We start from the raw sequence: 17,943 nt of genomic DNA on the forward strand, positions 1-17,943 counted from the left end.
ACAATATTGGTACTTAAACGTTTACATCAATATGGCAAAAAGGATAAATTTATTTCTATTTTTATTTTATTTTAAAATCATATAAATTTGAATAGGAAAGCTAAATTATTATATATACAAGTATATTATTATATAATTAGTATACTTAATTTCTTTATATGTGTGTGAAAATAATTTTTATACAAAATTATATACAATAAAACACTACTATTATATATCGAAATATATTTTTGTTTCTCGCTAAAAAATAAAAAATATGTTTGATGTTGTCGATCAAAATTTTAACACGTATGGTAAAAAAAAAATCGACGGAGAATGTCAATCGTTGTTATTTTATACTATTGTAAAATTCGAAACAAACTTCTTGTTTTTTTATTTTTTATTTTTTATTTTAACCATTCTTCACGCCGGAAAAATCCTACCTAAAAAAAGGAAACATCGATAGGACGAATAAATAAAACAAAATTTGAAACTTTTTCTCCCTCTCTTTCTCTCCTCCTCTTTCTCTCTCTTTCTCCCTCTCTATTTTATATTAACGAACATTGTGGGTCACTCGTCACTCGTTATCGGATGTTATCGCCAAAAAGTGTAAAAATTTTCATTCATTTTTTTGTTCGTTAAACGTGCCATGGTTCCCCCACCACCATATTTTATTTCCAGCTCGATGACTTACACAAAGTTTTGATTATTTCTTTTCCCTTTCTTTCCCAACCCTCCTCTCCGTAGAAAAATGATCGGCTATCTCTCTTTCTTTAAAGTATGACGTCACCCAGGTTCATTCTACAGAGAAAATCTAATCTCGATAAACGTGTGTCAAGGGAGTCTTCGGTAAAATGCTTTTTTTTTTTTTTTTTTGTCGAAAAATTGTCGAATTAGTTCTAAATCGATAGATCTATCTTGCCCGATTTTTTCTTTTTTCTTTTTTCTTTTTCATCTTTCGTCGAATTTTCTTCATGACATTTTTTCGATTAACTCCAATCGACCGAAAAGAAAATAAACACGTTTTGCAAACATCATGTTTTTTCTATTTGTAGACTAAGAAATTGTTTGTATTTTTTTTTTTTATTGCAGAGTTTAAATATTCTTTTGCGTCATTTAATTCGATAAAATAATTGCATGAATATTTTGGTAATGTAAAATGTTTTTTTATATAAAATTCGAATAATTATGCTTTATTTTAATCATTGTTATTTTATTCCTTTTTTTTTTTAATTATTATTTCATCGATTTGGTTGCAAAGAAATTATATACGATTTAAATTTATTTTAAGCGAAATAAATGAGATAAATTGTACGTATTATTTTACAAGATTTATATATATATATATAATAAAAATGTGACATATATAAGTAGAAAAAATATGTCTATAAAAATGATTTGAAAAATGTTGAGTTGACATATGAAACTTTTCTTGTAATTAAATATTATTTATCATTATATTAAATATTAATTTGTACAGAAAATCTACATAATACAAAAAACAAATATTTTATCGAACTCAGACTTCAAAAAAAAAAAAAAAAAAGAAAACAACAAATATTTATCATTGATTAATAATAAATACTGATCAAATAAATGAAAATAATTAAACACATGATAATATACATATATTGAAACAAAAATTAATTTTACAAAATGTTTCCCGATTAATTATTATTAAAAATGCTTATTGATCAAGTAAATAAAAGTTAATCAAAATATTATAAGAGGTCTGCATTTATATTACCAAACGCTTTTCTCCAATAAATTATTAAAAATACTTTGATCAGAATGTAAAAGTAATTAAAAAATAACAAAATATCATATCACAGTTTCAAGAGTAAGATAATTGTAGGGTTTATTTATTATAATATTATTACCATATATAACAAAGAGCACCGGTATGATCTCTAAGTGGGAATAGCTGAAAAAAACTACACTTTTCCAAATTAAAGCAATAAAAATGGATGAATGCGATTGTCATAGATAGACACAAAAATCGTAGGATGTTTATCGAGGGAAATAATTCACACACGTGTGGTGTCGTGTGTCGTGTCTCGTGCATCGTCGTCGTCGTGAACGAGCATCGTGAACGAGCGTCGTAAACGAGCATCGTGAACGAGCGTCGTGAACGAGCGTCGTGAACGAGCCTCACATACCGGTTTCACACATACTGATGCCCTATGTTATATATGTTAATAATATTATAATAAATAAACTCTACAATTATCTTACTCTTGAAACTGTGCATTCGTCTTATTCTCTCGAAACTTAGTTTTTTGAAGGTTTCACTTCTAACACGTGTTATCTGCACATATGATAATTTTTTCAAATCACTCCCATTCTAAAGAAGTTTTCATTTCAAAAAGACTATAAATATTTTCATTAAATCTGTCTTTGTTTTTCATTCTCTCTTTGTTTTATCTTTCTCTCTATTTTGAGCTTTAGAACTTTTTAACAATGTCGACAACAGTAGAAACATAATTCGAACGATCGATCGATCGACGTACTTGGTTTGACCGCATATGCGCAAAATTTGTGATCTCCGGACGTCGAAACCGAGAGACGGCAGTTCACGAATGATGAGGGAGAGAGAGAATTGGGGGTGGGGGGGGTGAGAATTTGCTGGTGATATGGACTACCCTCGATTCAGAATTTCAAACTACGCTGGACGTCAAATTTGACAGAATAACGGTGACAGCTCCGTGTTGCTTCTATCAAAGTGAACCGTCGATTAATCTGTCTTTGATCTTTCTAACAATTTCAGAATCTAATCATTTTTTCTATCTATATAAATTGTGTATACATACATATATATATATATATGAGGTGAATCAAAAGTTTGGGCATTCTCAATTAATATTTCCAAAATAAATTTAAAAAAATAAATCCATTGTGCAGTTTCAAAGTAAAGTTTTCACACAATAAACGCATTAATGTTTGATTCACTCTAACATATAACATATATATATATATTTCAATTTTATTAACATTATTGTACAAAAAGAAATTGAATTTGTCGAAATTATAGAACGAATCGAATCGAATAAATATTCATGAAAAGGGCATTAATTATGAAAAACTAATGTATGTAAATTAAAACAAATGTATATTATGTTAAACGAACGAAAATATTAATAGAATAAAGTATTGTGTATTAGATTTACCTTAATTGATTGATAATTAGTGGAAAGAAATGTATATTTTAGTCTGGAAACACGGAGAATAAATTCGACGTATCTTTCTTTTCGAAATCCACCAGTAAACTGAGTCGTTGTCCTCAATGAAAGTCAGTTAACAATTTTCTATTGTGATTGTTGTTTATATGACTTTCCTTATATGGTACATGCGTGTTAGAGAAATAATATTCGTAATAAATAGAATTTCCTTATTAGGAAAGTCGTATAAACAACATTCGATAAAAAAAGTTTCACGGATGATAACGTGCTAGTTTAACGATGGATTTCGAAAGGAAAATGGTACGTTTAATTTATACATGTAATATAATAATCAAATAATATTGATAATGTAAAAATGGAATTAAATCTTTTGAAAATTATATGAAAAATAATGGATAAAAGAATTTTTTATGTGATTTTTATAGAAAACAATGAGAGGTAGTTTAACCATGAATTTTTAAGAAAAAATATATTTCTTTAGAGTAATTAACAATCATTTGAGGTATGTTGAAGATTATCAAAATATTTTACACCCCCCATAAATCCTTCCTTAATCCTTAGAGTGCTATGAACGCATATACACGTGTTTGTTAATATTAATGTAAAATAATATAATTTATATATCAATTAATTAAATTATATTTAGAAATAGAAACTTTAATTATTAAATATAATTTATTATTAGAATCTTGTTAATAATAAATTATTCTGTTCCTATAAAATATTGTAGTTAAAAGTATTCAGCATTGAAAGGGTTAAACAAACAGATCTTGCAAATAGTATCTATCGATGTTCTCATACATTCACATGCATGCATACACACATATTACATTAACACACTAGTAATAAGAAATAAAAAAAATAAAATAAAAGTACAGAAACAAACTAAAAAAAAAAAGAACTCAAAGAAAGGAAAAAGTAAAAGAAAGAGATTGAAACAAAAGAAATATCATGACATTCATAATGCAATGAAAAAATTCTGTAAGAGAAAAAATGTGTATATGGAACATATTATTAAAAAAATATAAAATACAAAGGGAGAGAGAGAGAGAGAGAGAAGAGAGAAATATAAAAAAAAAGAAAATAGAAAGAGAAAGAAAATAAGAGAGAAAAAATAAGTATTTACACGTGAAATTGTGTTGGAACATTCGCAACACCCCTCTATTTCACCCTTTTCTATTATCTTTCTCTTTGTCTCTCTCTCTCTCTCTCTCTCTTTCTAACACGAAATGATTCACTTCTTGACTCGTTGCGTGCAACTGAACGTTTTAAAAGCTGTTCTTCTCTCGAAGTTTGAATATTTCATCGAGTTTCTTCTTGTCCTTTAAGAAAAGAGAAGGAAAATAAGAAGAAGTGAAAATAGTGGAAAAAGAAAAGAAAAAAGAAAATACAGAGAGAGAAAGTAAAACAAAATGGCGACGGAGAAAGTTAAAGGACGATTCTAGTTGTTCATGCTTACAATTAGTTTATTAAAGAAAGAGAGAGAGAGAGAGAGAGAGAGAGAGAGAGAGAGAGATAGACAGAAATGTAATACGATTCATACATATATACATGTACTTATGTAATATATATATCCTGTGTATATCTCTGTATGTGTATCTACATTTCTTTTTCTTTTTGTGGTTTCTCGCACTGTCAGGACGACGACAATGAGGCTTTTACAAGAATTGCAAAAGACAATGAAAGACTCATTCGCATAGTTATCATTCCCTGTCTCTTTGTTGAGAAAAAGAAAGAGAAATGGGAATGAGAGAAGAATAATGAATAAAGAGTGATGATGAACGTAGAAAGTGTATATTCGTAAATGTATGTGTGTGGATAAGTTTGCGTGAATAAACAAATGTATGTTATGATTGTCAAGGATCTTCTTCTGAAGTACTTGAAGAAAATTTAAACAAAATACTTCACCCTAATTGAAACTTATCTTACGATTCGTTTATAATTTTGACGATTCTTTCTTAATTAATTTTCTTTTTGGTTTCTTTATTTTCTTATTCAAAATAAACTAATGGTCTAATTTATCTTGAAATTGATTGAAAAAATTTGTTTCTTTTTGTTTTATTTCGTTTAACATTAATTATCTTCGATACTGTTAGATATGTTCTTGCATATGTATGAGTGTGTGTGAATATTCTATTTTATTTTATTCAATTTTTATCTCTCTCTCTCTCTCTCTCTCTCTCATTCAAATAATTATATTTTTTATTTTAATTTTTAAAATTGCCATCACGATGTTATTTGATTTCTTTTTTATTTTGTTTATTTTGTTTATAATTAATAATTTATATTACTTATAATAAAATGTAAACGTAAAATTATGAATGAATAAAATAATTTCTATATCAGAATTAAAAAATTATTATTATTATTATTATTATTATTATTATTATTATTATTATATTTTACAAGCTTAAATTAGAAGCTTGAAATGTATCAAGAAAGTATAATATAAATTTGTAAAATAATCCAGAAAGCTTTTAGCTTAAAAAACTTTTAGTCGAGTTTATGCATATGTATGTATAACTACTATATGATATATATATATATAATAGTACATTGTATCCTTCGTTGTTATTTCTTTTAAGAAATAAACAAAAAAAAAAGAGAAAGAAAAAATTATAACTATAACAAACGAATGCGAAATCTTTAATTGGACGAATACTACGTAAATTCTCTCTCGTTCGAGGCATTCATTTGGAGGATTTTGTGAAGAATAAAAAAAAAAAATTTAGAAAAAGAAAAAGAAAAAGAAAAAGAAAAAAATGTCTATCCAATGATTTTAATGAGGTACAACTTTGTGGTGTTCTACACAAACAAAGCGACGAACGAAAGAAAAGTAACGCGCCCCCCAAAAAAAAGAAACAATAAAAAATTAAAAAGAAAATTGAAAAGAAAATAAAAAAGAGAGAGAGAGAGAGCAATATAAAAAGAACATAACACGAGAGAATGGTGTGAAAAAGGCAAAGCTAGAAAAGGTGTAAAAGAAAAACAAAAATTAAAACCAAGAAAGAAATAAAGAAAGGTCGAAGGGAAAAGAAAAGACTGGGCACAAGGGGAAGGGTAGAGTGTGTTAGGGAAAGAAAAAAAAATAAAGAAAAGGAACAAGTGATTTATGTCGAATGTTCGTTGTAACCGTGGAAAATCGATAATAGTCGGCTAGCTGAGGAACATCATCCCTTGAGGGGTGAAAACTTATTAACAATCTCATCCCTAACCCCATCCTCTTCTTACCATCTCAGCCAGTACTCATCACCACCACCACTAACACCATAACTACACAACCAGAGTACTCTCTATTACCTTCCTTCCCCACCACCATCACCGTCACATTTACAAACTCCAGAAAGTTTCACGAAAAGGGAGTAGGTAGTAACGGATTAGTAGAAAATTATTCAGTTTTATCCGTGGCGGAAGATCTGTAACTCTATCCAAGTTAAAGAGGGATGAAAGAGAGGGAGAGATAAAGGGTGAGGAGATAGAGAGGGAGAAAGATAGAGAGAAAAACGAAAGATAAAATTAAACGAAGGACACATCCCACCACCTGTAATTACGATCCTTTTGATACCCTACGAATGGGGATAAAAATGAGAACAAAAAACGAAAAATAATCATTCGTTTTTCTTTCTTTTTTTTTTTTTTTTTTTTTTTTTAAGAAAGAGAAAGAGAACATTTTTATGAAATACAAAAATAGAAATATATGAATGATAGTCGACCGGATGTACGCCTTTATGGAGATAAAAGAAGAAAGAATTTAAAAAAGGAATATATTCAATCCTATTAAACGAGATTTGAATCCTTGAAAAAAAAAAAAAGTATCCAGAGAGAATATTTTTATTTCTTTTTATTTCTTTTTTTCACATCCTACTCGATAATAATTCTTAAATAATTATTTTTAGGTTTCGTTGTGTGTCACGGTTATCTCGATCTTTTCAATATATATATATATTTTTTTATTATTAATAATAATAATAATAGACTATATGGTTCGTTGATGACACGTGTGTAAAATTATACGTATCACATGTAATAATACACGTATGTTCTCTGTCTCTTTGTCTCTCTCTCTCTTTTTCTCTCTGTTTTTATCAACTCAATGTTTATTTTTCTTATGAATACACGCGTGATGAAATCCTTTCACACGAAAGTTTATTTTAGAAACATATTTATTTCAAAGAGTAAATAATAATAACCCTTTTTTTTTTGCTTTTACTATCGTTACTATCATAACTTCACTACTCTCTTTGATCTTTTTTTTTTTATTATTATTATTATTATATCATTAATTTATTACATTTCTTTTTTTATTTGCTAATAAATATACTGGATTTGAACATAGTTGATAATTCGAGATCAAATTAATCGAGTGTAAAATTGATTACCTATCCACCTATATTAGTTATATACATATACATATATGTGTATTTCCTCTCTCACACACACAAATATACACTATATGTTTCTCTGTATTTTTTTCTATCTATCTGTCAATCGATCTATTGATCTATCTATCTCTGTCTTAATTTATCTGTCATGCGTATTTATCTTACGGATATTCATTTGATGATAGCTATTCAGTTTATGTGAATAACGTTATATATTAAATATGTATATACATTATATATTATATATGTATATACATATATACATATATTTTGAATGCATCTATAGAAAGAAATTTAATCTTTAAATTTTGCAATGCACATGACCGCACAAATACACTCATATACATATGGTATATAATATATAGATAAATCTAAAGATAAGTTTCAAATACACATCGAAATAAATCTACATATGTGAGATTAATCGATAGGTTTCATTATATATAACCGCAAATGTATTCTTCTTTTCTCTCTTTCTCTCTCTTTTTCTCTTCCTTATCAATCTCAAATTTTTAATACGTATGTTCATGTCTTTTCAGTATTTTTTTTAAATAATATAGCATATGTGGTTCTCTCAGGAAAAAAAATTGAAAAAAAAAACGTATGTTTATGTAACTGTAAATTTGTATGACTAGGGGTGGGTGGGAGAAATACCTTGACCCTTCAAGAAATTGTAATAAATAAAAAATCTGAACATATATTTTAATGTTAAATGAAAATATTTATATCGTACAAAATGAGAAGATAAATAAATGCAGATTTTAATATTGCTACTGTACCTTGCAATCCTGACGTAACCCTTCCCCCCCCTCTATACGCTACGTATAATATTTATATATGGATTATAATTGAATTGTTATAATCTGTACAGAGTAATTAAACGACAATCAGTAATTCAATGAAGTAGCCTAGCGTTAAATTTGAATAAACGAATTAATTTTCAAAACACATACACATAAAACACAACATATATATATATAATATTTATTTTTGCAATTTATCTTGTTTTTCTATTTTCCAAAAAATTCACAAATTAACTTTCGATCGGGATTTTAGTATTTTAAATTCAGGTTTACGATTTAAAATTCAACCGTTCTTCAATTAAAGCCTTTTCATCATTCCACATGTATATGTTGTTTCTTTTCATTGATAATTGAAAAAAAAAATAATATTTATTTTTTGAAAATTGTGTACGTGTATGCGTACGTTTATAAAGATATAAATTATTTCTCGAAAATAATAAAAATAGATACAATTTTGTAGCGTTTCACTATTTTTTTTCGTACCTTTATATACGTAATTCAGTTCTAAAAGAAAAAATATGAATATATATATATATATATCTTTTTTCTTTTTCAAAAATTTATACAAAGAGTTTAATGAAATCTGTAAAACTTCTACGCGTGACTACTTATATGGAACGTAATAAATAGTTCTTCTTATAAAACTAAAAATAAAAATATATATTCGTATTCCATTTTCTCCTTTTTTTTTTTTGTTCTCTTTTCTACTTTTCTATTTTTTCTTTCTTTTCTTAAAAAAGATGACGTCTCTTGAGATATATAAAAATTTCTTTTTTTGACGTCATCCTTTTACTATAAATCTCTTTTCTCTCTATATATAGAATAGATATCTTTATATTATTTTTTTCCATAACGATGATACTTTTATATAGATTTAAATATATAACGCACAAAAGAAAATCGAAAAAAAGAAAAAAAATTGAAAAATATGATAAACGTATATTTCGAGTTTATAAAATTTTTTAAAGAAGACAAATGTATGGTATTATTTCAAATTGAAAACAAAAATTGAAATAGAAAAACAGATCGAACGTATTTCAAATTGAAATAAATTAAAAATTAAAACAAATGTATTCAAAATTTAATTAACAAAAATTTTCCTTTGTTTATTCCTAATCACGAAATCATGACAAAAAAAAGAATTAAAAAATTGAAATTCGTCTCGAATAAAAATTTTGAAATGATCAAATTTGTGAAACCAAAAAGAAAACAAAAATATATCTGAAAAAAAATATCTGAAAAAAATAAAAAAAAAATACTTCGTAGAAAGAGTTTAATTAATACGCATTTCATTTATTCTCTGTAGGATATTTCAAAGAGCTCACCCATAGTTCGAATTACTACTACAAGGATATATAATTATGACTGACCTCTCGAATACGACCCTGACCTCTTCCTTGCGTCCTGCCCCAGTAGAATCCAAGCATATAACCTTGAATAGCGAATTACACTTTCGTTTGCAATTGATTCCGATTGGAACCATTAAAATTCAGTCATGAGTAAGTAATACTTCTTTCTCTTGTCGAATTTTTTCATTATTTTTAGTTAACATATGTTACAAATTGAATCAGAATTTCCTTAGATCAATCGTGAAAGTTTTTTAGATGATTTAAAAAAAAATCTATAAATTATTAAAAATCAAATTACATTGAAAACGTTTAGATTCATAATGAAAATTTTCATCTAAAAACTTTTGTAAAAATTTTGGTATTTTTACTAATCGAAGAAATTTGGATCAAACAAATGTAACTTTTATTTTGTAATATACATTTTACAAAAATATTAAATCATTCATTTCTTTTTTTCCACTTATTTTTCATTTCATCGTTTTCAAATCCTTTAAATTACGTTTCCCTTTTTAATGCATATATATATACGTAGCTATCGAGCAAACAGAAGATTCTTATCTAAAGTAAAACTCAATTTCACGGTTTAAAAATTGTAAATTGGCTTAGAGGTTACGTTAGATTAGCCCAAGATGCTACCTCGAGCTAGAACTAAATCGTTATCTATGGAAAACGTGCTACGATTTTCTAGACCTTACATTTATGTAACAAATAAAGAATATATAAGAGATGTTTCATTTATTCGATAAAAAAAATGCATTAAATAGTATTTTTATGATATTAACAAATTATGCGAATAACATTAAATATCCTTTTTATTTCATATGTAATTTATTTCTTATTATATAAATATTATAATAAATATCTTTCAGAATTTATTTTTAAGGATTCTTTTTTAACAATAATATATATATATATAAGAAATTCTAAATTATTATTAACAAAAAATAGAAAATAATTTCTATCCTTTTCTCAACTAATCCTTGCTTCCACATCATACCGAGATAAAAAAAGAAATTTAAAATGATCATTATTATTATAATATATATTACTGTATTTTACATATTCATGAAAAGAAGTTCAACTTCTTCTTAAATTATAAGATGAAACAATAATTTTAAATTGTAATATGCATATATAAATGTATAAAATTTCATATTTTTTTTAATCAAACAAATAGTATTTTTCATAAAAATGTATTATTAAAATTAATATTACTAGAATCAACAGATAATTTAAAATTAGGATATAAATGAGAAATCGATAATAATTTCTTTCCTCATTTAAAACTAATCCTTCTGTAATATATAATTTGGAAATGAGATAAGAAAAAAGAGAAAAATGAGATTGAGAGAAAGAAAGAGAAAGGGAGGAAGGTATAGAAACGAAGAGAGAGAGAGAGAGAGAGAGAGAGAGAATCAAAACATCTATGGAATAATACACCATAGTCATGGTCTACTACAGTTGATAATAATGTCCGTGAGCTTCACTACTATTATATCCTTATACCGATAAGGGTAACTGCCACAAATATTGAACTTTCTCGATCGTGATAGTGATCGGCGTAGAGCTATTACAGGTCGGCTTGTTTCCCCAATACCCCAAACCCACCCCCCGCAAAAGAGGGGGTTAAATGGGCTCGATCGTTTCACTGATATTATCTACACGATGCCACATTATATTACATACACATACACACGGTTGGTTATGCATATACATGTATATTATATATAAGGTTACATATAATCCTCTGATATCAGCCTATTGTTAATTTTAATTGATTAAGCAACACAAAAATATCGTCCATGACGATAACGGTTACTTCGTTAACGAGAGAAGAACGACGTAGTTTCGTCTAATAAGGGCGGGAAATTCGAACGGTTTGAATTAAATTTATGATAAGATAATTTGAAGATGATTTATTTAAGAATCGAATGATATAATATATTTTACTGTATTAATGATTCTTTTATAAAATATAAATTAATCGTTATTATAATCTTATGTAATAATAAAAAATCAAATTGATGATTTAAATATCGTTATATAAATTATAATCTTTATCTCTGAATATAATTGTGAGTTTAATACGATTAATATATTAAATAAATTATATGTTGCTGAAAATAATAATAATTATTATTATTATCATTTAATTATATATTATTAATTATTTATAATAACGGATAAGAGAAAATTAACAAGTGAAATATAATACATTAAGAAAAAAAAAATAATAATAATAAGAAATAAAATTAGCATTCATATAACATTCGTGTAAAATAAAATGAAATAGTTTGTTATTCTGGGATTACAAAAATCCCGAGAAAATTTTTCTCAAATCATCCCCAATCGCGTGCGCGTTCAAGGATCGTTTCCAAAAGTTTTACAAAATCTATACGAAGAAAAAAAAAGGAGAAAAGAGTAGAATTATCGAGGAGAAGGATATGTTTGCATCAGATTGCGTAAGAGTCAAGTTGTGGACTGTGTTTGTTCTCTTGTTCGCTTGTAAACACCCCCTTTCCTACAATGCGACGGTACGAAGAAATTTCAAACTAACTTTTGATCACCCGATATGACTTTTCCCCGATATTCTCTCTCCTTCTCTATGTAGCTATCTATCTGTCTATCTGGCTTTTCATTTTCTCTTTTGTGATTAACCGTGAGGGATTTAAAAAGATATATAATGCATATCGAACAGTTTTCAATATATATGTTAAAACAAATATAATATCACTTGGGAAAACTTCATTTTTTAATATTTTTCACGTAATTATTTATATAAAATATAATTTTTAATATACATTTAAACTATATTTATTATAACAACATATTTAATTATAGATCATAATAAAATAAAACACATAATAAAAATAACAACATATATATTATAGTAATATATTTAACTATATTTATTTATAATTATATTTAACTATAATATTATTCATATTATTATTTGAAGTATATTATTTTTTGTTTTCTATAAATAAAAATGTGATATGACTCTTTATTTCCTAATTTAAAATATAATTTATATATATATATATATTTTTTTAATTTATTAATTAATATCTTTTTTTTCTAACTCTACTTCTCTCTCTCTCTCTCTCTTTCTTTATTTTTAAGTCTCTCATGAATGATAAATTTATATCGTATAACATAATACGTAATATAAACGCGTGATGTCACTTACTTTAACGTCATTTAAAATATAAATTAAATTATATTTACTAAGAAATACTCAATTTACTTATTATTTTGTTATTTCGTTACCTTTCACTTTCTTTTTCTCTATTTCTTACTTACGAACTATAAAGTCATATTGCATTATTACAAACATGACGTTATATTAAAATCATGTTAATATAAATGACGTCACGTATTAACCAGTGACGTAAATTTGTATTTATTTTGTTTTCTTATATTTTTTTTTATTCTCTTTCTCTCTATCTGTCTCTTTCTCTCACAAACACACACATACACATTGGCTTTGTATTTCTTTGTCTTTTCTTTTTTGCTTATGAACTATAAAGTCTTGTCGTAAAACTTACTTACTCTACTCTCTTTCTCGTAAGAAAAATTACACTTTACGATGTACCGTATTATGTCCAAGCCACCTATGAAAAGTAACGGAATAACGAAAAAAAAAGAAATAGTAATAATAATAGTAATAATAATAATAATAATAATAATAATAATAATAATAATAATAATAATAATAATAATAAATAAATAAATAAATAAATAAAAAAGAAGAACAAATACTGTGAATTTTTTGAAGTCTTGATGAAATTTTTTGTCATAGAATAAAACGAGGAAAAAAAATAGTAAAAACTAAATGAAACGTGTACCATGGAATTCGAGGGGGAAAAAAATGAACGATAGATATTAAATTTACGTAAACTATAGTAACAAATACTCTGATACGATTTATACTTAATAAATATTGAAATATATTCAAATATTCATGCATTCACACGGTTGGATCATTCATGGAAAATATTGAAAATGGAAAGGTATTTCATTGTAACAAATCTCTCAACAAATAATAAAAGAATTGATTTTGTACTTTATCAATAATGAAGGAATCTCGATAAATACAGGATTTATTATTTTACTCGAATATTGTCGATTTCGTCAGTGTGAAAAAGAGAAATAAACGGAAAAACACATTGTCAATTCATACGTGCAGGTGTGTTTACGCGTGTATATATATATGTACACATATGTCAGTATAAGTGTGTGTGTATGCGTTTGATTAATTTCTCGTATACTTTTTATCATAAATTTTATCAACGCGATATGTCGTTCACGTTTGTTTTTGCACTGTAATTTCTTCATATTTCACTTTCGTTAGTGAATCGAAAAATGTATTACAAAGAAAATTTATAATCAATCAACAATTTTTTCCTCTTTATCGAACAAAAGCTATTTTTCACGTTAACAAATGCAACGATGTTTAAAAAAAAAGAAAATTATAAGCAAAATAAATGAATGAATAAATCTAATTCAAGTAAAAATAAAATTAAAATCGTTATACCTATATAATTAATTAAACATTCAATTATTTTGATTAATTTTATAAAACTAATAATCATATAAAAAGTAATAACAAAATAACAAAATGAACAATCAAATTGTTTCATAGACACGCACGAGCAAGTTAAACGTATCGATGATCGTATTTGCAAAATATTGATAGCTCAAAAGTAAACCAATCGAATATTAATTCTTTTAATCAACTTAACGCGAATCATTCTTCGTAAAAAAAAAAGTAACAGAAATAAAAAATAAAGAAAATAAATAACCAAATGCAATTATTTCTGACTGAGATGCATGAAAAGTATAAAAAACAAAGGTGTATGTATAATATTTTTAAAAACATCATTCATCATCAAATTATTTACAAAGACAATAGTGACAATCGAAATCACGTTTCAACATCTATAATGTATTACGTAGATAATGAGATGACGCTCTATGTTAACGAGTTTACGAGCATAATTACGAAACGCGTTGGTAACATTAACGTTTTCGAGAAATTCTTGTCGTTATACTCCCATCAATGCTTAACCTTCATTCCATTTACTCGTTTATTTGCCGATATAACAAACAAAACCGTTTTTACGCCTTCCCACTCTAATCTCCTTCAAGGATAATTAAACTGGCGTATATATGTGTGCCCCAACCTCTAACACATTTTGACGCACAAACTTACAAATACAAAGCACTCAATCACACAAACGTACGACCACACAAAGATTCAAAATTGTATAGGCATTCAAGAAGACACACTATTCATAGAAATCAGACTCACACACATCCGCGTAATGTACCCAAAAACCCAAATACACGGTCACACACGAGTACATTGACACACAACGTAGAGAAACACAGTTGGAATATGAAAGAAATAAAAAAAGAAAAAGAAGAAGAAGAAGAAAAAGAAGAAGCCGAATAAACGAACGTTTCACACCCGAGCAGCAATCTCCTTCGCAAGTTTCTCCTGTAAATTTCCATAAGAAATCTTTTTCGCGCAAGGATAATCGCGATGACGCTGCACTTTCTTCTCACCATTTCAATTTTCCGTGTTTTTTTTTTTTGTTACTTTCCTTTTTATTCTTTTTTTCTTTTTGCTTTCCATCTTTTTTCTTTCCTTTTCTATATCAACTCAAGAAGAACTTCCTAACGAGGTTAATACGATAGGAAGAATATATATATATATATATATAGATTAAAGGGTAACTGGATCAGTAGAGTAATCATCAATTCGACTTCTATACGTTGAAGAAATGACATTTTGTTTTTCTTTTCTCAGTTTCAATATATATCAAAAAGTTTATAATAACTCTGAATATAAATGTCATATTTTTGTTCAAATAAATAAAAAAATAAAAGAATGCGAAGAAATCTGTACAATTTTTTATGGAACATTCATTCAAACAAAAATTTTAAAAAACAATTATTCTAAATAGATAGTTAGTTAACAAAACAACAAAAATTGATTGCATTTTTTTTAAGACTCTTAAATTAGTTTTTAAAATCTGTACGAATTATTTCGCTTAAGGAAGTTCGAGAAAATTATAAATATGAAATTTTGCAATACTATATATATATGCCTTTTGTTGAATTTCCTGTTCAAGAGAGATTTACTTATAAATAAGGTCTACCCAACACACTCGTCGTCTAAACGCATACATCTAACGTTTCCCTCAGACAAAAGCGAACTGCCATGGAACTTCCTAATTTGCAGCTCACTCAAAACAAGAACATCAAGGCTGTTTTTGTCTCTCTCACTTATCGACAGTTTCTCTCTAAGAAAGTTAAACAAAGTTACAATATTTTACTAACTATTCCTTCGATACACGAGGAACTCGTCTATTTCGATATAAAATTTTCATTGACCTTTTTACTACAGACAAAGGAAGAAAAAGAGAGAGAGAGAGTGAGAGAAAACAATTTTGATATTTGATCAATGAACTTAGATTTTAAGAAAAATTTAAGTTCAAATAAAAAATCTCATCATTTCGAGATATAGTTCGATTAATTATTTACTTATTTCACTTCAAATAACTGTAGTAGAGATCGGTCAAATACACGGCTGACCAATAAGATACTTAACCTACTTTTTCATGAATTCTTCGTGAAAAAGGAATTTGTAATATTCAATCATCGAACTTAATATATTAAATTTCATTCAATTTAAAAGAAAAAAAACATAAAAAATAATAAAACGCATATAGAATAATTTAATCACTGTGAAATAAAATAGTATGATTAATTATTTATCTGTTCTACTTCCAACGAGCAGAGCAAACACGTCTGACCAATAAGCTACTTAGCCTACTTCCCCATATTTATCACCACCATAAACTCACCGTTAGATATCCGAGCGACGAATGTAATATTGCACATTTTATTTTCTATTAAAAAAGAAAATAAATCTGTAAACACAAAATGTAATAATACAGAGATACTAAAATAGTTCGACCAATGATCTACCTGCTCTACTTCAAACAACCGCAGGATGCACGTCTGACCAATAAGTTACTTAGACTACTTGCCCGTATCTGTTACCACTTTGAACCTCACCACCGTTCGATCAATTATTATTCACTAACCACTTTTGTGAGGTATATTTTTACAATACCTAATATATATACATACCAATATATATTTCTATCAATAACCGATCAAACATGAACTTCCTTTTGCTAAATCCACATCCATTATTACAGAAATATATAAGCAATTTCATTAAAACTATTTCAAAGCATAGAAAGAGACCAATAAAGGTAGATCTATATAAAAAGTAAGAGTAAAAGTAACAGATAGAAAGAGAGAGAGAGAGAGAGAGAGGAGAGGGAGAGAGTAAAGGACAGAATGAAAAAGAGAAGAAGAAATATCCATCGGACAACAAAATCACCAACCTGTTACTTGCAGCGATAGAGGATCCTGTGCGAGAGTTTTAGGTGGGGGAGTGCGTGCGTCTCTCCGTTTCACATAGGCGCGCTCTCTCAATCCTCTGATATATTTATACTTTCTCTTTATATACCAGGAGAGACGGACTATTATATACCGTGTATGTATGTCCTTTACTCGAATGACAACGACGATATACCACAATTCTTTTAAACTTTACGTTCACCTTCTCTTTTTAACCTGCATACATATACGTATACATATATATGTAACCAAAAAAAATATGTATATAAATATATGTATATTATCCTTCTTTTTAATTATACGTATTTATATATATATACATAAAAAAAAAGAAAAAAAATTTTATAAATATATATGTACCAGTATATACATACAAAACGTTTATATCACGCGTATGAATCTTCTTTTTAATATATGAGAACGATTAAAGAATTTAACTGCTATACCGATTGCTTGAAATAATTTTTCAAGAGTATATAATAGGTCTAATATATACGAATTCTCGTATAATATAGAATCCGTAAGCGCAGCAGCGGTATCGTGTCGGACAGGACTGCCCGGCTTGCACTGCCCGGGTCTCCTGTTTCTCCCCACTGTTCCTACCACCTACCCCTTCCTATTCCTTCTCTCCCACTACTTTCCCTATATCTCGATCTCTCTCATACTTAAACCCGACCAACCATCGTCACCCTATACTTTCTCTACATTTTACTATTATGACTGAACGATCAAGAGAGAGTGAGAGAGGAATAGTATGTGTGTGTGTGTGTGTGTTTGTACATGATTCTGTGTTGTGTACGTGTGTTCT

General features: G+C 27.1%; 1 protein-coding gene across 1 annotated transcript in view; it reads right to left on the reverse strand.

The window, feature by feature from the left end:
* Fife (regulating synaptic membrane exocytosis protein fife) overlaps nt 1-17,708 on the reverse strand; it is a 141,628-nt gene extending 123,920 nt beyond the window's left edge. The window contains 2 exon segments of the mRNA XM_015320400.2: nt 17,120-17,351; nt 17,510-17,708. The gene's annotated coding sequence lies outside the window, so the exon portion shown is untranslated.
* Nucleotides 17,709-17,943: the final 235 nt, after the last annotated feature.

This window comes from Polistes dominula, unplaced genomic scaffold (assembly GCF_049000335.1).
Source record: "Polistes dominula isolate Pdom_NZ unplaced genomic scaffold, Pdom_raw_medaka contig_20, whole genome shotgun sequence".
Classification (NCBI taxonomy): domain Eukaryota; kingdom Metazoa; phylum Arthropoda; class Insecta; order Hymenoptera; family Vespidae; genus Polistes; species Polistes dominula.